The 26,111-nt window shown below is 46.3% G+C and overlaps 1 protein-coding gene across 4 annotated transcripts in view; it reads right to left on the bottom strand.

Annotated features, from left to right (window-relative positions):
• The window catches only part of LOC126520631 (uncharacterized), a 55,053-nt gene that overhangs the window by 13,741 nt on the left and 15,201 nt on the right, over nucleotides 1-26,111 (bottom strand). For 3 of the 4 annotated variants that reach the window (XR_008610265.1, XM_055065685.1, XM_050169428.2), the window contains exon 2: nucleotides 7,821-8,059. The exons of the other annotated variant lie outside the window; for it this stretch is intronic. The gene's annotated coding sequence lies outside the window, so the exon portion shown is untranslated. The remainder of the gene's footprint in view (nucleotides 1-7,820; nucleotides 8,060-26,111) is intronic. 4 annotated transcript variants of the gene reach the window in all.

Here is a 26,111-nt window from a genome sequence, read left to right as displayed (position 1 = left end):
TGCGGAAAGTGGCATATTGCCTTAGAAAGTTGGTCTGTGTTACTTTTAGGTGTGGTTCTTGGACACACAGCACCTTTGGAGTGAATTTGCGAAGGAGTTGTTTAACATCGTCAAGATTGTGAAGAAGTCCTCTCACGTTCCATTGTATTATTTGGGTATCCATAACGGGAACGAGGTTAGTGCTGTGTGTCTAGAAAGAAAGTTTAGGTTACAGGACCCTTTTCCGGTCCTGTAATGCGATCTTTCTTTTTTTTTTTTTTTTTTGAGCGGTAGAGCGATTCTCGCCGCTCCTTAGGCGCTAGTAGCGCCGTTTGACTTGGTGTCGTGTCCATGGCCTCCTGCGAAGCGCTGGACACCCGCTTTTGTGAGCGCTTTGTTTGTTGCGAAAGCCTCTTCTCAAAGGATAAAGGATGAGGCCCTTGAGGCCACCAGCCCGGAGGTCGACGGCCCCTTCTCGGATGACGGAGCCCCGCTAGCCGCAACCGCCGAGGGGGCAGGTGACGTCACTGCTGGCTCTCTAGGTGTGGGCCGGAGAGCCGCCGGAGGCCGTTGTAGCGCTGCCCCCTGACGCGCCACTTCGGCAAAGCTATCCTTCGGTAAGAAGGATACGCGCCTGCGTGCCTCCTTAAACGAAATATTCTCTTTGGTTTTGATTGCCACTATTTCCTTTTCTTTTTTCCAATGTGGGCAGGACCGCGAGTACGCCGGGTGCTCCCCTTCACAATTCACACAGTGTGGAGTGTTCTTGCATGACTCGGACGGATGTTCATGGTCGCTACATTTGGCACAGGTTAGTCGGCCACGGCAGTTCTGGGAACTGTGGCCAAACCTTTGACACTTAAAACATCGGAGGGGATTTGGGATATACGGCCCCACCCTGATCTTCACATAGCCTGCCTCGATTGTTTTAGGCAGAGCACTTGAACCAAATGTAAGAATAAGATCCTTAGTCTGAATTTCTTTACCATCGCGCCTCATTTCGATTCGTTTTACACTGATCACATTCTGGTCACTCCAGCATTCAAGTAGTTCAGCCTCTGTCAGATCAATCAGGTCACTATCAGATACAACACCACCACTGGTGTTCATGGTGCGATGCGGTGTCACATTAACTGGAACGTCCCCAAAAGAGACAAGATTCGGCAGCTTTTCAAACTGATTTTTATCTCGGAGTTCCAAAAGGAGATCTCCACTTGCAAGTTTGGTTACTTTAAAGCCTTGGTCAAGAATACCGGTTATTGATTTAGACACTAGATGTCATTCACGCGGTTTTCTCCGCGTGAATGACATGAAATTTGCGAAAGTTTTCATTATGACGACCATAGAACCTAAATACTTCTTCGGAGCACCCTCGTTTATGAGGGCGATCACGAAGGGGTGGTAAGGAACTTGCCATAGATATATGCGGAAATTCAGCAGCACCGCCAGCCACCCACCATGGAGCCCAACAAGGGGACGCTGCAGGACCGTGAAAAGACACGGCCTGCACGCGCCAGCTATACGACACTACTATAACCAAATATGTTATAACCAAGGTTGACTATACCACACAAGGTTAACCCTTGTTGCCTGGGAAAAGTGGAAATAAAAAGGAAGCTAGGAGGAGACAGGAAAGACCGAAAGCAAGATAAAGACGAAGATTAGAGAGGAGGATAGGAAAAGGCAACTACCGATTTCCCCCGGGTGGGTCAGTGCGGGGCTGCCGTCTACGTGAAGCCGAGGCCAAAGGGGTGTGTTGCCGCCGCCGAGGGGCCGCGAAGGTCCAAACACCCGGCATTGGCTCAACCCCCAGGATCCCCTCTTCCCCGGACACGGCTAAGCCGCGCACGGTTAGACGCGGGAGAGTCTAACCCTCGTGTGCTCGGGTCGTGGTGTCGCAACACACCAAGCGCCTGCTGACGCAGACGCCCCTGCGGGGGATGGCAGAAATTACTTTACAATCAGTGTCCGAGTAACTGGAGTGATTATAAATCCGCAGCTGCTGCGTTCAAGAGAACAGTATCGAATGCCAAATGCGAGAATGACGAAAAACATGATGACTTCCTCTCTAAGCCTAGCAACAAAAGATCTCTGTTCAGATTCCTTCGATATAGAAAGTCCATAGCGACACCAGCGAAGACTGAATCGATAATTATTTCCCTACGCGAGACATCTGCTTCACTAGAGTTCATAGGAAAGGGCTTAGCGCAACGCATAACATCACGTTTGTCGAATGGGCCACTAAGGCCTCCCATCGCCGATGAGTTTGTGGAAGTCACAGTGTCAGAACTGTCTAATATCCTTAGATCTCTGCCTGCCTCAGCTCCAGGTCCTGACGGCATTTCCAATGACATGCTAAAATTATAGTTTGAAATGTCTTCTGATGACATTCTGAACACAGTAAATAATTCTGTACAAAATGCTTGGATTCCACAAGAATGAAGGACAGACAAAATTATTCACTTGCTTAAAAAACAAAGAGCCGGCTACAATCTTGACAACATTAGGCCTATCACTCTTACGTCGAATATGGTAAAACAAATTGAAAGAGTTTTATATGATCGCAGGATGGATCATATATCTCCAAATTCGTTACTGAGCCCATGTCAAATAGCTTTCCGGCCCGGTCTCTCCATTTGGTGTGCGCATGTAGATTTAGAAAGCCGCACCCAACTCGCTCAACATATAAAAGAAGTTAGTGCTTTAGTAACTTGTGACATCGCAAAAGCTTATGACAGCGTTGAGTAATCTCTACTGCTGGGCACATTACAGTCCTACAACTTTCCGAGATATATACCGCATGGATTTTTGAATTTCTAAGAAACAGACATTTCATCGTTTTCAAAACGGCTTTTCTTCAAGAAAGTTCGATCAGACAAGAGGGGTGCCCCAGGAGGCTGTTCTGTCTCCTGTACTATTTCACATATTGATGAGTTCAGTACCACTGCACCAGGATGTGAATCTGTTGTCTATGCAGATGACATTACATGTTTCGCGACAGCTAGAGAAATCAATTCTCTTCACCTGTCTTTGCAAACGTACCTCTGTACTCTAGAGACGTGGCTTCACAATCTGCATCTGTCACTAAACGTAAACAAAAGTGCAGTCCTTGTTTTTCCGTTTTCCGGGCCGTTGCAACTATCATTCGTATATGAACAGAGAACCATTCCTCAGGTAGAGTCGCTTAAATACTTGGGTATCATATATGACGGAAAACTTAACTGGCGCTCTCACATAGAAAATATTGGAACGAAGGGGACACGAGCCGTATAGGTTTACTACGTAGAATCAGTAACCGACGTTCTGGTATGCGAAGTGACACACTAATTATGATTTATCGTATGTACGTACGACCGATTCAAGAATTTGGCTTTATTTTATTCTCCGGAAGTGCAAAATATAAATTAAGACCCATTGTTCTATTAGACAGAGAAGCTCTTCGACTATTGCTAGGTCTTCCTAAATTTGTTGCTAATAATGTATTATACCAGGAAGCGCGCCTACCTACTCTTCACACGCGATTCCGCATGCTTACGGTTCAAACCTACTTAAGAGCTTATGAATCTTCGCTACGAGGTGGACAATGTGCATTTATTAGTGAACCAAATCCATTTTTTGAGAACACGTGGTAATTTTTGCATACCCCAAAAGTTGTACTTGTGCAAGCACAATTAGCACCTTTAAATGTTAGCCTTAGAGAAATAATTCCGCTCCATAGGTCTCCATGGTCGCTCAGAATTGAATTTTCAGACATTTTTCCAAACAATGCAAAATGTCTGCCCACAACATATTTGAATGACCGTTGACAAGAATATTTGGCCCGTTTCAAAATAAATGTAATAGCGACTGATGCTTTTTCGTGTGAAGGCAGGCGTGGGTATCTACTCACCATCCCTCGATTGGTCTTTTTCACTTCGCCTACCAGATTACACATCAGTTTTTCATGCCAAAATTCTGGAAACAGTTCTTGCCTTGCGGATATTACCCCTTCGTACTACAAGAGTTATTATCGTCACAGATTCTCTATCTATATGCAGCGCACTTACTGCGTTTGCAAAGTCGACAACATAGAACACGTTTTATTCATTAGCTCCGCCTCACTTAAGTTTAGTTCATATGGTATGGATCCCAGGCCACCAAGACATTCATATTGATGAAATAGCCTATTCCTTAGCACGAGCTTCTTTAACAGGTCCTGTGCTATCTGTGCTGCCGGCAACGGCGCACGTCACTGCAGCCAGATAGGCAATTTTCTTTGAGCGAAGACAAAAAAGCCCTGTCATTAGCAAAATGTACAGATTATTGCACCTAAATTATTTTTGGAACCAGTAATGGTGTCCCAATCGGAAATTCAAAGTTTCATTTATTGGCTGCGTTGCCGTATTCCAGCACTTAATTTTTACTTGCCCAGATGTGGTCTGGCGGTATCCCCTCTATGCTACCTCTGCAATGAACCGGAATCTATAGGTCATTTTTTATTATCCTGTCGGCGGCTTTCTGCTCATAAAAAAACTATGTATAGAAATCTCACTTCAAGATTTAGGATTGCCTTTAAGCAGCACTGTTATTCTCTCCCTTGGAGCAACAGTATTGGGATACAGCCACAGGAACGTTTGCCTAGCCATTTATAATTTTCTATGTGGCACAAAAATAATGCCTTGTTAGTAGTTCTTAGTTTCCACAACTGATTTACTTCTACTTCAGTCTAGAAAATTCAAAAAGTAAAAGCACGAATGCACAGTTTAAATCTTACTAGTATTATTATTCAATATTTACCTGACTCAAGCTTAATTATATGCTTTCTTGTTCTCTTCCTTTTTAGCATTCCTATCAACGCAAGACTTACTATAGTATTGATCACTAGTTTTACTCATGTATTCACAGTTTTTTTTTCACATTGGATCACATATTTATTTTACTTTTTTGTGTGTTAGTTAGTTATTAACCAGTTTCTTTTATTTGTTCAATCATATTACCACCCTATTCGTGGCTTATCCCCCACAGTGGGTTTGTGCCATTGATTGAGGCTTCATAATCATCATCAGCTAGAGAAGAAGCCTGAACTAAGCGCTTGCTCTATTCTTATTCAACTTTTGCGCGCACAAAGACAGGACGTCGAACGAAGAAGGGGCACACAACACGCGCAAATTGGCTTTTATTGTGACAGCGACATGTATTCCACAATCAGAAAAAAATCAGGATGGCTAGAAATCAGACAACCACGTACAAACCTGCATAGCCACACGTGCCGGCGAAACGAAATTTTGCCGCTGCTTTTCACAAACCTCATTTCATTTTCACTTAATGGTACAGACGGGGCACTAACTCAACTCTGATTATGCCGAAGAATTTCTCTGGCCGCAACTATCTCACTGGTTAACCGATTTACGTGAGAAAATAATATCGTGCATCGGTTAAAGATGGGACGACAACCATTGCATGACTTGCAGTGTTCTGCCATGTGGTCTTCGACACCTTGCTTTACCTTGCGGCGATGTTCTGCTAGCCTCTCGTCTACATATCGGCTGGTTTGGCCAATATAACACTTGCCGCACGACTAGGGAACCCGATATACGACACGTTCTTTGCATGCAACTTGTTTTGATGCTTAATCATGCATTTTGGTTTCCCATTCTTAACTGGACAGCTTTTCTTGCAAAGTCTTTAAAGTTTTTGGGGAGCCGAGACACAGGACTTTGACGTCAGAGCGAGATCGTATCTTCTTTAGGTGATGTGAAATTTCATGGAAGTATGGAATAACAACCATTTTTTTCTTTTATTCGGGCTTCTGTCTTCTTTGCTATTGCTGCGGCGGGTTGTTCTGTTTTCAACCTTGACTCACTTTTCTTTTTGCGGTACATGCTTTCAGCGACTGCTACAACAACCTGTTTCGGGAAACCTGCCTCTTTCAACCGCAATACCTGCGAGTGAAAATATTGCTTCATTAGGTGATTACATGACTTTTCAAGCGCTTTCGACAAATATAATTGCTGGTCGTTTTGTGACAACCATTGTTTCGGTGAAACATATAACATGAAATTTATTTTCTATTGTCGACATCATATTGTAAATTTCGTCTACTTTGTTCCTTATACTTCTGGCATTTATATGTTTAGTCGAAAAACTTTTTAAATCTGTGGTTTCTCTGTTGAGACGGAGGATGTCATAATAAGTGTCATTGAGTAATTCAGATCCCACCTTAAAATAATTTTTGAGGTAGTGTATACGTTTCTGATGGCCTATTCGCTCTTTAAGCCATCTTTCCGAGGTCATTTTGGGAAGCTATGCAGATGACCCTTGAAGTTTCAGTTTTCCGTTCCAACGCCTGTCCTTTTGATCTCCAAACGATCTGCCAGTTTACCTCGGATTTCTTCTTGCGAGCAGTTTCTTGTTTTTTTGTGTCAAGTGTTCATTTACATGCACAGCGTTTTTAGAATCTAGATCGAATTCTTTACATGTCAGCCGCTTCTTCCTGGCCTTGGCGAGCAATTCATCGCGCTTCCGTCGTTGGACGAAGCGAACAACATTGTTGTTCACATCCTGTTTCGGTGTCGGGACCCAGTGACATGTATCAATTTTACTTTTCTGGGTGATTTCTTCAAGGGCTGCGCCTACTTTGTCATCCATTTTCATGGCGTCAATTGCTTTATCTGTTTTTGGAATCCCTATGATTTCGAGATTATTCAGCCTTTGATACTGTCCAAGTTCATCAATGTTTTGTGTCAGTTTTTCGTTTTCATCTCTTAAGAGGAAGCTTTAGCTCGGGCCCAACTCCGACGCGGCCTATTCAAATACATGTAAAAACGCAAAAACGTTTTTCTGAGATAACCCCTGGACCGATTTTAATGAAATTTGTTGCATTTGAGAGAGAAAGATAAATTCTAGTGACTGTTGGAAGCGGAATTTTGATTTAGGGCTTGAATTTTGTTAAAGAGATTTACAAAATTTCAGAAGTTTGAAAAAAATAGAAGCACGATGTTTACAAACTAATAGCTCTGCATCAAGAACAGATATCGCGGTTCTGTAAACGGCATCCATTAGATCATTCAAAGCGGACAAATTTCATATGTCATTTTACATCTTACGTGAGTTTGTTACGTTGTTTACGAGGGTTCTGCAAAAGTTGTAATTACATATTAATAAATTTTTTGAGATTCATGTATAAGATGTCAAATTTGTCCGCTTTAGATGTGCTATTAGGTACAATTCACAGAATTGCGATATCACCTATTCTTCCTGAGTTACAGAGTTGTAAACTTGATAGTTTCGTTTTCTGAAAATTTGTGATTTTTGCCAATTTTTAATAAAAAATTGACGACCTAAATCGAAAATTCGAAACCAACAGTCACTAGATTTTACGTTTTTCTTTTAAATGCAACAAACCCCGTCAAATTTGGTGCTGTGGTTGCCGAGAAAAACGAATTCTCCGTTTACATGTATTTAGATAGGAGCACCCGAGCTAAAGCTTCCTCTTAAGGTGCTATTTTGTTTGAGTAGCTGCTTAATCTTCTCCCTCAACGCTATGAATTCCTTTTTAAATTCGCTCACTTCATCGCACGTATTGGCACAGTATTTTACACTTTCTTTAAATTCTCTGAACTCCGTTCGCATGTCATGCTTGAAGGCTTCAAGCTGTCTAGACAGATCCTTTATCTCTTTGGCGTCATCTTTCCCACCCATTATCAGCACTAGTAGGGCAAAGCGGGCCCAAACACAATCAATTCGGCAAGGATGCACACGAACAAAGTACAAAGTTGGATGAAGGACAAGAGCAGCAGCAACAGCGACAGCAGAACAATAATAATACGTCAATGCAAAAGTACCGTAGTTTCGGGACTAACCTGTACAAGAATAATAGGCGACTCAGATGCTGCACGTTATGCTGTCGCCGCTGCTGCTTTGATTGTCCGGTGATATCGGCTTGATATAGGCAAGGGCCACCGGAAGGGCACGTAGACTGTCCCCAGAAGGTGGGCATGCGCAGAAGAACCCACGTGTCGTCGGTCTCTGGAATGATGCGGCTGGTAGGTGAAGGTAGGAAGCGCGGGGGTGGGCTGGACTGATGAAACCGGGAATTTTGCTGTACAAAAATAAGAGGTGACTCAGATGCTGCACGTTATGCTCTCGCCCCTGCTGCTTTCACGTACAGGTCATAATCCAATTCAAGTTCACTACTTCTGCCACAATGCGATGTGCCATGTGAGTAAATGACAACGCCCTCTCAGAGGTTATATAATATGGCGCAAAACAAGCCCTCAAGCAAACACCTCTCCCCGTGTGTTCAGTGTACTACGCAGACAAACAACAGTCGTGTATGCAAGGTAACGTTTAACATCAACTCACCATTCTCGTGTCAGCTTAAACGTTGAAGAAATTAAGCTTTGGCTGTCAACATCACCGCTAATTACCGTTAATCAAAGCACGGAAAGCTTCGCCCACATCGATTCCCATAGTGCGTGTAATCTGCATAATTCTCTACTTTGAAGCCAGCACTTGTTCCAACTAGTGCCACGAGCGAAATTAATCTGAATGAGTGAAATCATCTTTTCTTCCCATAAATTTGCAGTAGCGCTGTATCCGACAGTTGACTGCTGTGATTCATGAGAAATATTATGAAATAAAACAAATATGGTGTAAACGTTGCGACATCATTGTTGAAGGGACGCCATCGATGCTTTCTTCGTGGCTTTCAACAAATCGCCTGATTGTGTACAATCATTTATTTTTCCGATAGCAAAAATGCGGGCACTTGAAACCAATTTTCGTCGTAGCCATGAGGTTCATTATCAAGTCCAAGTACGATAAGACCGCTGCAACGTGCCGTATGTTGAAGGGGCGAGACAAAGCATGTAGGGGTGAACTGAGAACGATGGTTGCCTTTTGTGGTGGCGCCTTCTCGCGCGACCACTAGGGGGTGGCGAGAAAGAAGTGACACGAACCCACGTCTTCGCATTACGCGCACGATGGTCTTACCAAGTGAGTTATCGCGGCGCCGTATTCCCACAAAATTTCTGGGTTATTTATGTCTGTCTGAAGAATGCTAGGCATAACGTTAAGAGACAAAAAGAAAGCGGTTTGGATCAGAGAGCAAACGGGTATAGCCGATATTATAATTGACATTAATAGAAAAAATGGAGTTGGGCAGGTCGTGTAATGCACAGGTTAGACAACCGTTGGACCATTAGGGTTACAGAATGGGCACCAAGGGAAGGGAAGCGCAGTCGAGGACGACAGAAGACAAGGTGGGGCGATGACGCAGACTAAATGGGCGAAGACAAGTTGGAATCGGTTGGCGATGGGCAAGGGTAATACGAGATCGCAGAGAGGGGCCTCCGTCCTGCAGTGAACATAAAAGGGGCTGATGATGAGGATGATGACTAGAAATAACCGTGGGAGTGTTAGCAAGCGCCACTACTCGCAGCCTTGACAGTGGATGTGGAACATCATACCTATCGCAGCCGCCCCCGTAGTACGCGAACTTTTTGGGTAAAGGCAACTGGTCAAGAAAGCCACACATGCTACCTGAAGGCATCAAAACTGTTAGATTTGAATCTCTTGCCATGAAATGACCGAAAAGAAAGGAAACTGATGGGCCCGATTATTATTCGTCAAATCATAAGCAGCCAACATACAATGGCACTAAGGAAAGCGCCGGGAAAATTGTTTGCAGTTCTTCATTGAATTAAAGAATTTATCAATAAAGCAAAATTAAACTGGACGAAAAACATCACCGTTCGCAGATTGGATACGAACCCAGGTCTTCGTATTGCGCCTGCGACCTTCTTACCAAGTGCACTATCGCAGCACCGCTTTCTCATCCACTTTCTGCGGTAATTATGTTCGATAACTATAACTAACCCTGGGAGCCTAAGCGAGCCCCTCTACTAGAGGCCTTGACAGTGGATGTGGAAAATCATCTCTATCGCAGCAGTCCCTGTAGTAAGCGAACTTTTTCGTTCAAAGCAACTGGGCAATGAAGCCACACATGCTACCTAAAGGCATCAAAACGGCCAGATTTGATTCTCTCGCCATGTAACGAACGAGAAGAAAGGAAATTTAGGGGTACGATTATTATTTCTCTAATCATAAGCAGCCAACAAGCAAAGACACCAAGAAAAGCATAGGGGAAATTGTTCGTAGCTTTTAATTCAATTAAAGAAATTATCACAAAATGAAACTGAAAGTGGATGAAGAAACAACCATTCGCAGGTGGGATACCAACCCAGGTCGTCGCATTGCGTGTGCGATCCTCTTACCATAGGCGCTACCGCAGATTCACATCCACTTTCTGGGCTAATTATGTCCGATTACTAGAACTAACCCTGGCAGTGTTAGCCAGCTGCACTACTCATGGCCTTGACTGTGGATGTGGAACATCGTATCTATCGCAGCTGTCCCCCTAGCACACGAACTTGTAGGGTAGAGCCAACTGGTCAATAAAGCCACACATGCTATCTGAAGGCATCAAAACATGCAGATTTGAGTCTCTCGCCATGTAGTGAACCAGAAGAAAGGAAACTGAAGGGCCCGATTATTATTAGTCAAATCATAAGTAGCCTACAAATAATGACGCCACGAAAAGCATAGGGGACATTTTTTGTAGTTGGTAATTCGATTGAAGAAATTATCAATAAATGAAAATGAATGTGGACGAAAAAATAACCGTTCGCAGGTGGCAGACGAATCGACTTCTGCGCTTTGCGCGTGCGATGCTCTTACCAGGTGCGTTACAGCAGCGCCGTTTTTTCATCCACTTTCTGATGTATTTTTGTCCGTCTACTGCAACTAACCGTGGTAGTGTTAGCCAGCTGCACTACTCATGACCTTGACTGTGGATGTGGAACATCGTATCTGTCGCAGCTATCCCCCTAGTACACGAACTTGTAGGGTAGAGCCAACTGGTCAGTAAAGCCACACATGCTACCTGAAGGCATCAAAACATGCAGAGTTGAGTCTCTCGCCATGTAGTGAACGAGAAGAAAGGAAACCGAAGGGCCCGATGATTATTAGTCAAATCATAAGTAGCCTACAAATAATGACGCCAAGAAAAGCACAGGGGATATTTTTTGTAGTCGTTAGTTGAATCAAAGGAATTATCAATAAATGGAAATGAATGTGGACGAAAAAAGAACCGTTCGCAGGTGGGATACAAGCCCACGTCTTCGCGTTGCTCCTGCGATGCTGTACGAATTACGGTACCACGTCGCGGTTCTCTCAACCACTTTCTCGGGTATTTGTGTGTTACTGCTAGAACTAACCCTGGGAGTGTGAGCCAACCCCACCACTGCGGAAAGTTGTCTTCTCATCCAGTGTAACAATTTAACAAAGCAGTCGCGGTTGTCGGCGGAAACGTGCATGGAGAGCATGTCAGTTATGGCTGCGATTCAGTCGTTCGGTGAGACCGTTGGCCTGCGGATGATAGGCGGTGGTGACTTTTTGTTTTGTGGAACATGAGCAGAGGAGGTTATTAAGAAGTAAAGACCGCGATCGGTGAGCTGCTGTCGAGGAGCTCCGTGATGCAGAATCACATCGTGGAGAAGGAAGTCGGCAGTAACAGTAGGATAGCAGGTTGGAAGTGCCGATGTATTAGAGTAGTGCGTGGCATAGTCTGTCGCGAGAGCGACCCATTTGTTCCCTGATGCTGATGCAGGGAAAATCCGATCAGATCGAGGCCGACGTAGAAGAATGGCTCTACTGGGACATCGACAGGCTGAAGAAGGCCGGTGGGAAGCGTCGGTAGCCTCTTGCGTTGTTGACACAGTTCGCAGCGGCCAACATACTTCTGTACGGAGCAATAAAGCCCAGGTGAAAAGAAACAACGCCGCACGCGGTCATATGTGCTCGTGAAATCAAGATGGCCTGCTGTGGGTTCGTTGTGATGCTGCTGGAGGACAGAGTTGCGCATGTGGGAGGGCACCACCAGCAAGTGCCCGTCGGCCTATGCACACTGTGGCGGTATAAAGTTCCACTTTGTAAGGTAAAATGCCGGAGCGACTCGCCAGAGGCCCAGGAGCTGAGGCGGTGGATGATGGAACGTAACTCCGGATCACGCCACTGTTCATCGCCGAAATGAAGAAATTCCGAGATAGAAAGGACGCAGGAATCTGTACCAGGGTTGGTGTGGTCTGGCAAATCCACGGTGCATAGCGTCAGGCATTCAGCGTCCTGGTGTAATTGGCCAGACTTGTGCACCACAGAAAACTAGTACTCTTGTAACCGCAAATCCCAGCGTTCAATACGGCCTGTAGGATCTTTCTTAAAGGAAAGCCAGCAGATCACATAATGGTCAGACACTGCCATGAATCGACGGTCAGAGAAGTACAGCCGAAATATGGAGATGGCCCAAGCAAGGGCAAGGCATTCGCGCTCGGTAATTGAATAATTGCACTCTGGCGCAGTGAGCAGGCGGTTAGCGTACGCTACGATACAGTCATGACCATGCAGGTACTGGCCAAGGACGGCTCTGATTCCGTATCCACTGGCGTCCGTCTGAACTTCCGCAGGAGCAGATAGGTCGAAGTGCGCCAACAGTGGAGAAGTCGTGAGAAGGCGGATAAGCGCCGAAAATGCATGAGCTTCTCTACGCCCCCATAAGAAAGGCATATCTTTCTTTAGAAGTTCGGTGATTGTGGACGCAGATTGGAGGGGTGATGTCAGCGAAATTTTTGACAAAGTAGGAACGTAAGCCAATGAAGTATCGAACGTCTTTGGTAGAGGAAAGTACGGGGAAATGCTTCACGGTGCGAATTTTTTCAGGGTCAATTTGGATTCCTACACCGTTAACAAGGTGACAGAGCACTGTTATTTCGAGGCGACCAAAGTTGCACTTGGATGAGTTGCGCTGAAGACCGGCGCTGCGGAACACTTGGAGACTTGGTGACAGGCACTAAATATGGCTGGAAAATGTCGTTGAAAAAAAGAATAACGTCGTCCAGGTGACAGAAGCAGATCGACCATTAGAAGCCTCGAAGGTGTGAATCCATCACGCGCCCAAATGTAGCTCGCGCATTGCATTGACCGAAGGGCATAACCTTAAATTGGTATAGCCCATATTTGAACTTAGATTGAAGCGCACACAAGACGTGGATACAGAAAAGAAGTAGACATGACGGCGTTGTCCTGTCTGCTTCCTTTCAGTTCCCGCGTGTTATGTGCGCTTCAATCTAACTTCAAATATGAACTTCCACCTACTAGCCCAACTCGCCATCTTATTGGTATAGCCCGTCAGGTGTTACAAATGCGGTCTTCTCGCGGTCCGTAGGATCTACGGCCACCTGTCAATAGCCACACCGCATGTCGATGGATGAAAAATAGCTCGCTCCGAGGAGGCAGTCGAGGGCATCATATTTGCGAGGCAACGGATACATGTCCTTCTTAGTGGTCTTGTTCAGTGTCTGTAATCACCACAAAAAGGACACGTACCATCTTTTTTTCTTGAAAAGCACAACTGGAGATGCCCTTGGCTACTCGAAGGTTCTATGTATTTTTCCACCGTCTTTTCAACTTGTTTTGTATGATCGCCCATCCAGCAGCAGAAACGCGATACGGACGACGATGAATAGGGTTTGCGTCACCGGCGTGATTAGATGCATGACAGTCGTTGTCTGGCCAAGTGGGTGGTTGTCGATGTCAAAGATATCCGATACCACGCAAACACACGGCAACGGTCCCCAACGTGTGCAGGAGAAAGGTCCGCGGCTATCATTTTGTCTAATTCACTGGTGGGCAAGCTGATGGATCCTGCTGCGCACATAGGACGTGAAAGGGCTTCAGCTGCTGTTGTGGAGATCTGACAGTCGTTCAGGTATGACAACGTTGCAAGCGCAATTCCGGAAGGCAGTACATGGGCAGATAAGCTTCATTGTTGACAATTTCGACAACCGTGAGTGGTATATAGAGTCACAATGTGTGCCAAGACAACGTCAATAATAGGAAATGCAGCGTAATCCCCGTCAGTGACAGAAGCAGAGAGCACCAAAACAACATAAGTAGTGGATTGGGACGGCAATCGCACGAACTCTACAGTATATACACAGCTGCGTATGCATAGCATCAAGAGTCTCGGGGACAGAAGGGAGTTCAAGTTGAAGTATACCGTGTTGCACCTCAGGGCGATCCCACCGTTACAACCAGTTTGTTGCATTGGTAGGCGATCCCACTGCTAGCGACCTGTCTCTTGCGTACTCCAGGGTAGCGTACCGTACTGCTGCCGAGAAGTAGTAGTAGAGAAGGTGAGGGGGACGAGGTAGCACCCATGGTGCCACACCAAGAGAAGGTGAGGGGGACGAGGTGTGGCCCTTGGCGTCCGGCCATACCTAACAGACTCTCCGGCGGGGGAAGAAGATCCCGACGTGTAGGGGCCAGCAGCCGCTGTACGAGGGATCGGCGTTTCGGCTCAGGATTCTCCGTAGAGGTTACGAACCCTTCGTTCGTAGCAGGTAGATTCCGGAGAGTGGTCATCCGTCCTCGTGGCGCTCTTGTGACATTTCTCCCTAGTCCCGTCTGGTGAAGTTGGTCTTGCAAGCAGGTCTTGCCATTTTTTGTCTCCTGCGTGGGCAAGCAATCACCACAGAACAGTGCCGGACCCACAACCACAAAGCAGCGAGCACAAGGCCACTCTCCCCCAAGACACACCCGGCTTATAACAAAAAAGAAAACCCGCTACACCTTTCCCATTTCCTACGCGCGTCCTCCCCTCCTCAACACTAAAAACGGTCATTTCTTGAAAGCGTTAGGACGTGGTTATCAAAATCAGCTAACAATCGGCTTCACTTCGGAAAAACATATGAATGCACGAAGAAATGCCACGGAAACCCGGATGAGCATGAGGCTTTCGATACTCTAGGGGCAGCGACTTAAACCGTCGGCGTTGCCGTTAAGCTGACTCCTCTTGTAGCGATATAGCAAGCTAGCTTCTGCACCGCCCAACTACACGAACCGCAAGTTTCCAACCTATCGCAGTGGCGTACTTGTCGCACGTATTGGTGCCACTGAACGGTCTGGCCATCTTCACAAGTACGTAATCACAAGCGCGCTAGCCTTGTGGTCACTATTCAGAACGCGTGCTTGCGTCGTAGGCAAACTTTTCATTACGCCTACTCACGTTTCTTCCTTTAGTCCCTACAGGACACGTAGCCTAAACGAGCAACTAAAATTGCTTAACTTACGCACTCCGCAGAACCCTTAACAAATTGCGTCTGCTAATAACTCGTTCTACGCACGCTCACTAGAGAAGTCAGAACACGGCTGCGCTCAACACACACGAGCAACCCAGTCATAATTCTGCTTCCTTCCGTCCACACAGGACACGCGCTAATGGAACTAAGAACGCTTCTCGGTGCAAATCATGCACTCACTGAAAACTTACGGGGTTAACCTTAGAAAATAAAAACGCATAAGAAGATGAAGGTTAAACAAACACACACGCGTTACCATAGGCCTCTCAACGATAACCTTGACACTCAGGTTACTTACACACAAAAAATGAAAGCCTATCTACTTATTAATGAACACCTCGCGATACATGTTTACAAAAAACCGCGTCTTTCAAATCTCGAGCTGTTCTAACCAAACACAAACAGAGCTCCTACCTTACATATTGAAAGAAACTCTAGTCTCAAATCGCGAAAATTTCCAAATGTTTAAAAATAAAACAAAACACTTCCTTTCTACGGAAGCTCCCTTGGTCTCCCGTTTCAAACGTTTTTGACTGACTCATACTTTGAGCCGTACTCGAGGGGGTCGCGGACCGAAACCTACTCTGGCTACGGCGGAACAACAAAAGGGCTGACTCACTATCAGCTCCCCCAAGACGTTAGAGTCCCCTGCCAATTTGCGTCCGGGCGCCCCGCTTTCATCATGACCCCAATTGATGCGTCCTTACTCCCCACCTGGTCTCGTCTTGCCACCTGGCGCTTCTTTGTACTGCATGCTGAGCTTTGAAAAGAACGACGGAACGACGAGGAATTTAACTGCCCCGTGCCCCTTTTCCGCGTCCGTGCAGAACATGCTCCTTGGTCCCCTTTTGACCGGTGGCTCAAACGTGTTTGATGCGTCAACATCGTCCGTGACGACCGCATCTTTCTTTTCGCCGCGCCCTGCCTTTTCGCGCCTGTCGCCGTCTTTGGCTTCGCTACTTTAGCCACCGCATTCCGATCCTCACGGCGCTTCTTTCTGCGGCGCTTTCTCTTTGAATTCTCCTTCATGTCGCCTTCTGGCTTTGCTACTTTAGCCACCGCATTCCGATCCTTACGGCGCTTCTTTCTGCGGCACTTTGTCTTTGAATTCTCCTTCATGTCGCCTTCTGGCGCCTCGTGCTGGCCGTTACACATCTCATTGGCCCGGATCGGTCTCTTGCCCGCACAGTCTGAGTGATTATCATTTAAATCGACTCTATCTTTGCCTCGACTGGCGGACAGCTCAACCGACTCTGGCACAATGCAGCAAGCTTTACTCGAGCTATGCAACTCGCACTCTTGCGAACTGCCCTCTACTGCATTGTCCAGCTCCCGCTGTGTATCGACACACAGCCCGTCGGTCTCGAGCGCTGTCTCACACGCACAGTCCGAATGATTCCTAATTAAATCATCCATCTCTAGGCTACCTAGACTGGCGGAGAGCCGCACCGATCCCTGAACCATGCAGTTATTCTCTCCTGAGCTACGGAGCTCGCCATCCCGAGAACTACCCTCAACTGTATCGTCCAGCTGGCACCTCACTTCGGTACGCAGGTCTGACTCGACATGGGTGCTCGTGTCTGTCAAGTCCGCAGTATTCTGTACCTCGCTAACGACCTCGCTACCATGAGATGCGACGCACACGCGCGTTAACTGTGCCAATTTGTTCGCAGCTGGCCTAGCTGTCTCTACAGTCCTCTGTTGGCACAGTACCTCGTCGCTCTCACTCTGGCCTTTAAAGGCCTCTGTTGTCACTAAGGCATCGTTAGCAGCTAGCCCTTTCCGTTCGAGTATGCCTGGGCCGCTAATCTCACAGGCAATACTTTTCTCGTCGGCTTTTGGCGAAAGTCTGCTAGATACTTTCTCATTCTTTTGCTCTGTACTGCCTACAGAATTTTCAGACAGGCGTTGTCTTGATTCCTTTAACTGCTGAAAATATTGTATCTGCTTGTCCAATGCCGCTAACTCTTTCTCGTGCTTTTGCTTACGTTCTTCTCTTGCCTCACGTGCAGCGCGCTCGCGCTCTTCTTTTTCCTCAAGGCACTTACGCTCTTCCTTTTCCTCAAGGCGCTTACGCTCTTCCTTTTCCTCTAGGCGCTTACACTCTTCCTCTCTTTCTTTAATGCTGTCTAGGCATTCCGTCAGTCCCTCGTCGTCTGCCCCGGTCGCTTCGATCGCCTCAATGATCTCCGGCTTTCTCTTTAATTCGGCAATTTGGACGCCCAACTCTTTGGCCAAGCTCAACAATTCCGGCTTCTTTATTGCCTTCAAGTTCATGGCTGCCCTTAGTGCTGCTAAACCTTCACTCTATGCAACCTTGACGTACTCAAACTTCCGTCAACGGTTTAAAGAAAAAATTACTGCTATGTACTTTCCAAAAAATACGTAAAAGCCAAGTGATATCTCAGTGAAGAAAAGCCGTGCACTCACCATATGCAGTCATGATCCAGACACCTTCTTTCCGAACGTTGTTGCTAGGACGAAGAGGCTACGATCTCGTAGTTGTCGTCCAAGTTGGGGTCTCCAGGATTCCGTATCCCTATCGCTGCCAGCCAGCTTATTGCACCTCAGGGCGATCCCACCGTTACAACCAGTTTGTTGCATTGGTAGGCGATCCCACTGCTAGCGACCTGTCTCTTGCGTACTCCAGGGTAGCGTACCGTACTGCTGCCGAGAAGTAGCGGCGACTGCCTTTCGAAGCTCGACCAACCTTTCCTTATTGGGTAGCGTGGCGTTGTCGGCGAGCTGCAGGCATCCGGTAGACCATGGTGACCGAGCAAGGGCGAGACGACGATTTGCTAGTGCGAAACTTGCACTGTTTATTCAAAGGTAGTTGAAAGAAAATAAGAAGAGAATGAAGTATCAAGTATGAAGTATATCACAAGTACATTTCGGAGCCCCTTAAATAGGCTCTCTACAATCGCGTGGGCGGGATCTTGCTTCCGTCGTGGCAGGCACAGAGAGAAGGCCCCTCCTCCTGCAATACCAAGCACGGGAAGGAGAAGTCGATCCTCTTTTCAACGAATCCGGCGAGTAGGTCGTGTGAAGGACCTCTCCGGCGCCGTGGGGTCCGGCCAAGAGAAGGTGAGGGAGATGAGGTAAGCACACACGATGCCACGACCATGAGAGGAGCGGAAGAGGTCACCCGTGGGCTCCGGCCCAGGGGGTAGGGTGAATGACCTCTCCGGCGCTCGTGGGCTCCGGCTCAGGGGGTAGAGTGAACAGATAGTGAATGATAGCGTACATGTAGCTGTAAGAGCGCATCAGACCGATTGGGCGGCTGGAGGCGACTCTCTCCTTTACAATGGGCCGGTTCTCCCTTAAATCCCTTTGGCGACTCGTCGTCGGCAGGGACCAGTTTGGCGACTTCTCGTCGGGCAGGAACCCGTCGGAGCGGGCGAGGACGTCACCCTCATTGCATTCGTGATTCGTCGCGGAGATGGCTTGGTGGGTCTTGAAGTCCCCTCCCGTGTCGAATTCTTGACTCGTCGCGGAGAAGTGGGAGCTCTCGTCGCCTCGATGATAGGCACGTGGTATGGCACTACAGTCTCCTTGTCTGACCCTTTTTTTTATGAGAATCCTCCTACTTTTCTTGTGGGCAATTAAGGTAGCTGTGGAACCTCTGTAGATACTTTACAAGATATTTTACGTAAATCTTTTGTACTCCTTGCTTACGTAAAGCCTCTATGGCTGCTGGTATCTCGACTGAATCAAATGCCTTTTCGTAATCTATAACAGACGGTAAACCATACATATGGTCAACCTGCGAAGTTGAAATGTGCGGTCGTGGTGTTTATCACTAGGTTAATTCCAACGGCTTATTAAAGTGTTTCTCAATTATTGGCGACGTCTGTGTTTCTAATGAGGCTACGCACACGTTTGGCTTGGGTTTATCACATGGTTTATTTGAAATATCCCGCATCGCGCACGGCGTAATCACCATCATGGACGGTGAAATGAGTGGTTCATTGGGCTAATGCAGCGGGTTAATCAAAGTCTTTCTGAAATATGCTACGTATTTGTGGTTCGTAATACGTTAATCATAGTATTTATGACTTCGTTATGCACTGTAGTTACCAAGTGACACACCGGGGCTCCACATTTCATTTCATTAAACACAGGGAGGCATTTTTGAACCTACTGCAAAATCAAAGTGACTGTTGCAGGCGGGCTCTGCTTTGAGAGAGAAATGACCTCACTACCCTAGTAGCCAATGACCCGCCACACTTTTGCTACCAGATAATTATGTCACCAGATTTTGCCTTAACCTCGTCCCCCTCCGTGTCCCTTCCCTGCAATAATACGTCGATAAATGTATATATATATATATATATATATATATATATATATATATATATATATATATATATATATATATATATATATATATAAATGCGTAGGCATTTCTATGCCTACCCAACGAGAAAAATGTTCGTCCGTCCTGTAAGACGAATGCAATGGCTCATACCCCCGCAATAGGGTTTCTGTGGTCGGACCACGAGAGAGAGAGAGAGAAGTTTAATGATACGAAATGCTGAGAGGTCGGCCTGAGGTATATTCCTCTAGCCAGCTACTCGGCATTGGGGGAAGGGGAAGAGGGAAAGAAAGAGGGAAGAGGTGCATGATGGGTGACGATAACGATAGAGGGAAGATGTAGAACATATCGCAACCAATTTGGCATGCTCAAAGTCTGCAACCCAGGCCCGTAGTTTTTAAAAAGTTCAGTAATGCCTGAATGGCCTTGAAACTCGATAGAGCATCTGGCCAAGGGCCTAAAATAACGTCCTCCGACAACGGTGCGCTGTCGAGACGCGTAAGGTCGTTGTCCAACCTTTCACGCTCTTCCACGTACTTAGGGCAGTCACAAAGCACATGACCTATAGTCTCAGGCACATTGCACACCTCACAGTGTGGAGACTCGGTGCGTCGCATGAGGTGCACGTATCCGCGCGTAAACGCTACCCCCAGCCTTAGTCTGTGCAGAAGACTGGCACAGCTTCGTTGAATTTTCGGTGGTAGCCTAAAATTCATGGTAGGGTCCAATCTCTGGAGTCGTCTGTGGCGATTATCCGGATTGTCCCAGTGCTTTGCTGTCAATTTTCGGATGACACTGGAGAGGAGACAGTTGGCGTCCGCTCTTGAAAAAGGAATTGAAAGCAGTGACTCTCGTTCTTCGAGTGCTTTCTTCGCTTCGGCGTCGGCCAGTTCGTTGCCCTGTATACCACAGTGACTGGGAATCCACTGAAATGTGATGTGGTGGCCGTTTTCTTGCGCTAAAGTGTAGAGCTCGCCAGTTTGAAGAGCCAACACTCTGTAAGCGCTTTCTTTCAACGCCACTCTAAGTAGTTGAAGAGCCGATTTGGCGTCGCTGAAGACTGTCCATATTTGAGGAGGCTGTCGCGAAATATATTGAACGGCCTCTCTGATTGCCACTAGTTCCGTAGATGTTGAAGTCGTCTTGTTATGCAGACGAAACCGTCGAATGGCTTGATGCGCAGGCACGACGAAAGCCGCACCACACGCATACGACGATACCGATCCGTCTGTATACACGCTCACCGAGGAGTCATATTCTTTCGATATATATGACCACGATATATATAGACCACGAGTGTTTCGCCTAGGCATATACAGCTTCACTGTAAAAAGAATGAGCACCTTTCTTCTGATGACCAAGACGATCATAAGGTGCACTAACAAATGAAAGTTTATTGAACATGCCGAATAAATGTTGGTTCACAAGCAATAAATCCAAGTTACACAGAAAGGAGACGCAAAACTGTCGCGTCTCCATACAGGTCCCAACAGGAAACGCATCCATCTCTGAAACTGTAACAGAGGCCATGCTGGCACAAGATTCTCCCAGTCTCTTTGCATCTACAGCTTCCATATTTTCTCTAGGAAGCTGATCTCCACAGAATGCTAGTTTCTTCGTCTACATGCATCCTCGACATCTGAGCGTGCATTGTAAAGGAAGAAGCTAGCATTCTGTGCAGATCTGCTGCCTAGAGAAATTATGGAAGTTGTAGATCTAAAAAGGCTAAGAGAACCTTGTCAGCATGGCCTCCGTTAGAAACGGATGCATCTCCTGTCAGGAAACGCAGATTAATTTTTGCTTCTCGTTTTTTCTTTTTCTGTATGTTCGGTTTATTGCTTGTGAGCCAACATTTCCTCGGCATGTACATTAAGCTTTCGGTTCTTAGGTCATCTCAGTTTTCTTGTTCATGTTATTTGTTCTCTGGCGCCGTTTGCAGCCAGGCTATTCTTTATTTTTTTAGACTGCAACAAGTCACTTTAATGGCCCTTATGATGCTCTTGTATACCTTAGGTAATATTTTATTTGTGCAATGTTGCAAGAGCGTACAGTGTGAAGCAGTAAAAACAAGGTACGCTAACTTCTAATGAAAAGGTTTATTGTGGAAATGCAGTGATTTATAAAGCTTACCACAAAGTAGTGCAGCAAGAAAGCCTGATAAACACTAGTGCTTGATGAAACCATGCATAATCAAAAACAGGAAAGCGAGAAAATACAAATAAATATACAAGCCCAGGGGAAAATAACATTGCGATCACGAAGTGCGAATGCGGCTACCTTCCAAGAAACTCAAGTTTGTTTGTTTTTCGAGTGGCATGGAAATGGAATTGGGTGCTTGCATAAGCAAGATGTCAGTCTATCTATTGGAATAAGAAAAGTGTTTCTTGAAAGGTGCTGGCATGCACGGTTGGCGATTGTAATTTTTTTCCTGCACTTTGATTTTTCAGTATTTTCTTTCTGAATAGCTTTTATTTATGTTTGTTCAAATCAAGCACCAATTTTTATTTAGCCTTCGAAGCTGTCTTTTTTTTTTCTGGTAAACTGTACAAATCACTACAATTTTACAATGAACGTTAGTTTAAAGTAAGCCCTCATCCGTCTCTAGGGCACGGAGTAAGACATATAGGAGGTGAAACTCCCGTCAGCGCGAGCGAGCGCGGGCGACCAGATAAAGTCACAATTGTTGCATGCGCCGACGCTACCCTATGCAGTGGCGGCACCATGCGGCGCGTCGTAGAAGCCGCAGCGGAAAAAAAAAAAAAGCAGCGCCCGGCAGGCGGCTCGGCGGCTCCGGCAGCTCCGGCGCTCACTCCGGCGGCGCCCGCTCAAAGCAGACGACAAGCAGACGACACGGGTGTTTGCTTCAGCGGGCACGCCGTAATCGAACTGCGTAGGTGCGCGCACTCAAGAAAACTGTTTTGTTGTGTGCCCATCAAAAAAAGCAACACGTGTGGCAAACATCCGTTAATCTTCCTCTTATCGCCAAGCAGCTAGGGCAACTAGTTTTCGCGAGTCTTAAAAAAAAGAAAAGGAACGGAAACACATGCACGGCGGCATCCTTCCTACGCGCACCCCTGTGAGCACTAGAGCGAGAAACAAGCGGTCGCCCTTTGAGCGATTAGGAACGAGATAGCCATCAGTTTCGCAAGCGCAAAAAGCCGAAAACCGCCCACCACGGACCAAGATCGCCCTGGCTACAACCAGAAGCTACGTATCATCTTATAGCTGTCACGGAAAACGCGTTTTATTTTTTACTGTGCTCAAATGGCTGAAGCGTAGCAGCAGTTGCTCTTCGGGCTACAAGCCGTAAAGAAGCGCGCGAGAGTGCCCTCAGTAGAGGTCAGGCGCGCGCGGCCGAACGGGAGCAACACGCTCGACCGGTTGCCCTGGCAACCGAAACGGCGGTAATTTCTTCCCATGCCACCAGGTGCCGCCAGCATGAAAATATATCCGCGGGCTTGTGACCTTTTCTGGTCGCCGCAAACAGCGGAGTTTCCACTCCTAAATATTTCTTGCTCCGTGCTCTAGGGTCATCCTGTTGATACTACTTCATGCTATGCACCCTTGCAACTTGTGTGTGTGTGTGTGCGTGCGCGTGTGCGTGTGCGTGTGTGTGTGTGTGTGTGTGTGTGTGTGTGTGTGTGTGTGTGTGCGTGTGTGTGTGTGTGTGTGTGTGCGCGCGTGCGTGCCTGCGTGCCTGCGTGCGTGCGTGCGTGCGCGCGCGCTGTAGATTTGGATGTGAAAACGAGGCCTTGGGCAGGGGTATCGTTCTCCTGTGCAACCTCATGGATTCATTAACTATAGTGCAACAGAAGTGCAATGGAAACAGCGCTTCGTTCTTGTCCGTTGTCTATCTGTTACGCTTTAGTTAATAATGAATACACACCCACTTGTCCAGTCATCACTTCTTATGCCGGGTTCATAAGCCCGCTTGTGTCCTGGAATATCTGCATGGCTACGTATCCTGTAATTTAATACCTGGCCATGTGCTCGCAAGTCGCATGTCAATCTGCTGGTTTTCCTGGCAATCTTTGTGATGTGCAGGCCCAAACAGATTCTGGTGAATCCATGCAGGCATGCAGGGTGCTGTAGTCTGCAAATTTGCACTGAAACTGCTGCATTGATTGCTTTCAGTTCAGCTTTTCTGTGCGTACGATGACCTGGAATGGTACTCACTTGTATAGGGTTTAATTTTGTTTAGTGTCATACTACTGTTACACTGCTATTCCCACATCAGTGTACTATATGTGCACGATGTCTGCTTGCATCTTCACGATTATCAACATCGTCTGTGTGTTTGGCAGTTGCATATAGTCTCCTGACCTAATTATCTGCCCCCATATTGCACGGTATGGGCCTGTTGTGTTTCAAGTTCAGGTGCTCCTGGGGTTGTATTTCTGAAAGGAGCGGTAGTCTTCGTTGCAATCTCATATGCTAGCTGGCTTAGTATCTAGGGACCAGGTTCTGAGCTCTTTAGGCAAAGAATTTGTGCTGCAGGCTGCAACTCTACTCTGTTTAGGTGCTTGTTCGCTTGCTGTTTCTGATAGGTCTTCACGCATGGTAACGTTGGAAAGACCTGTCATTACATGATGCCTGTATTCAATGAGTTATCTTTTTTTGTGCGCTGCTCGTAATTCATACCGTGCACTACCTTGGACGCAAGCACTGTTCCATAGCATCCGTGTCATCCGAAAATTGACAGCAAAACACGAGGACAATCCGGATAATCGCCACAGACGACTCCAGAGATTGGACCCTGCCGTGAATTTTAGGCTACCACCGAAAATTCAACGAAGCTGTGCCAGTCTTCTGCGCAGACTAAGGCTGGGGGTAGCGTTTACGCGCGGATACGTGCACCTCATGCGACGCACCGAGTCTCCACACTGTGAGGTGTGCAATGTGACTGAGACTATAGGTCATGTGCTTTGTGACTGCCCTAAGTACGTGGAAGAGCGTGAAAGGTTGGACAACGACCTTACGCGTCTCGACAGCGCACCGTTGTCGGAGGACGTTATTTTAGGCCCTTGGCCAGATGCTTAATCGAGTTTCAAGGCCATTCAGGCATTACTGAACTTTTTAAAAACTACGGGCCTGGATTGCAGACTTTGAGCATGCCAAATTGGTTGCGATATGTTCTACATCTTCCTTCTATCGTCATCGTCACCCATCATGCACCTCTTCCCTCTTTCTTTCCCTCTTCCCCTTCCCCCAATGCCGAGTAGCTGGCTAGAGGAATATACCTCAGGCCGACCTCTCAGCATTTCGTATCATTAAACTTCTCTCTCTCTCTCCATAGTATCCACTCGTCCATCCCCCCCCCCCCCCCCATGATTACAGGATTATTCTTTTCACCAGGTGCAGAATTTGCGTCCAGGCATGGTATAATTGTTTCACCCACGTGTTGGCTCTGCCGTCATGGTCTTACACTAGCTGAGGATTTGTGGATATTGACTTTCGGGTATGTTTGTCCAGCTATGTGGAGCACAATGTCCAATCTGGGCTAGCTTTTCATTCTAGTCCTTTTTTCTAACGTCGATGTAAGCTGACATTCCCGAAAGCGAGAGGCAAGACTGTCCAAGAAAATCCCCAGTGTTGTCGAGAGCTTGTTGCATCATTCTTGATTTCTGTATAAGATAGCTTTCCCACAGACTGTAGTACACCAGAGACTGTACCGTTCCTTGTAGTATGCCTGTATTGTTGGTGTGGGTGGGCCAAATGTACCTCGAGCTCTCACTTAGAATTTTCTGTCTTTCAAAAAGTTACTGTTGAACTTCAGTGCTCTACCAAAAATTTTCTTGCTCATCGTTCCTCTTATTAGAGTAGCATGAGGTGATGCTGTTAAAAGCCTCTTCACTCTCTTTATTCTTTCATAAGCGGTATTACACAATGCCCTGTAATAAAGTTTCTGCTGCTTATGGCCCACTCATATCTGCCAGAAGGAACAACTCCTCAAAAATATTTTCTTTGTGCTGTGTGCATGATGTAGTATGAGCATTCACGTCTTAACATTTATACACCTGTAGAACCAGCTTCCTGACGGAGTACTTGCTATGCTTGATCAAGCTTACTTGTGCCGCGCTGTTGAACAATACATTGATGGAATAAATGTTTACACACTCGAAGTATCAGAAAAGATACTTGTTTTACAATTGTGCCCTTTGCTTTCGATTTGTCCTAAATCTTGGATAACAATGCCCCCCCCCCTATGCAATTGTATGTGGAAGTACAAGGGTTCAATAAATTATGAACAACTAAATCTAGCTTTTTTTTACCTATGATTCCCATCGAAATGCGACTGCCATGGCTGGCAGTTCAACCCCTCGCCTTGTGTTAGCAGCAGAATGCTATAACCACAGTGGCAAGTGAATAAATGTAACATCTGTTTTGTTGTCAACAGATTTGTGTTGTTTTTTTCTTGCCTGTATGTAGGCAAAACTGGGAATATGCAAAAAAAGAGCAGTTTATGGTACTTTATTGAATAAACCGCATATTGTGTATAGTTTAAATGCAAAATTTTTATTTAAAATCCCAGGGTTATATGTTCTTGCAAGTAGCATGGTATTTCATTACTTATAAAGATAGCAATCACAGCGGATACCGTTATATGAGTTTACACCCCAATATATGTGATCACAAACTTA

This window comes from Dermacentor andersoni, chromosome 3 (assembly GCF_023375885.2).
Source record: "Dermacentor andersoni chromosome 3, qqDerAnde1_hic_scaffold, whole genome shotgun sequence".
Classification (NCBI taxonomy): domain Eukaryota; kingdom Metazoa; phylum Arthropoda; class Arachnida; order Ixodida; family Ixodidae; genus Dermacentor; species Dermacentor andersoni.
Note: the sequence above shows the minus strand (reverse complement) of the source record. Positions and strands in the feature narration are given on the sequence as shown.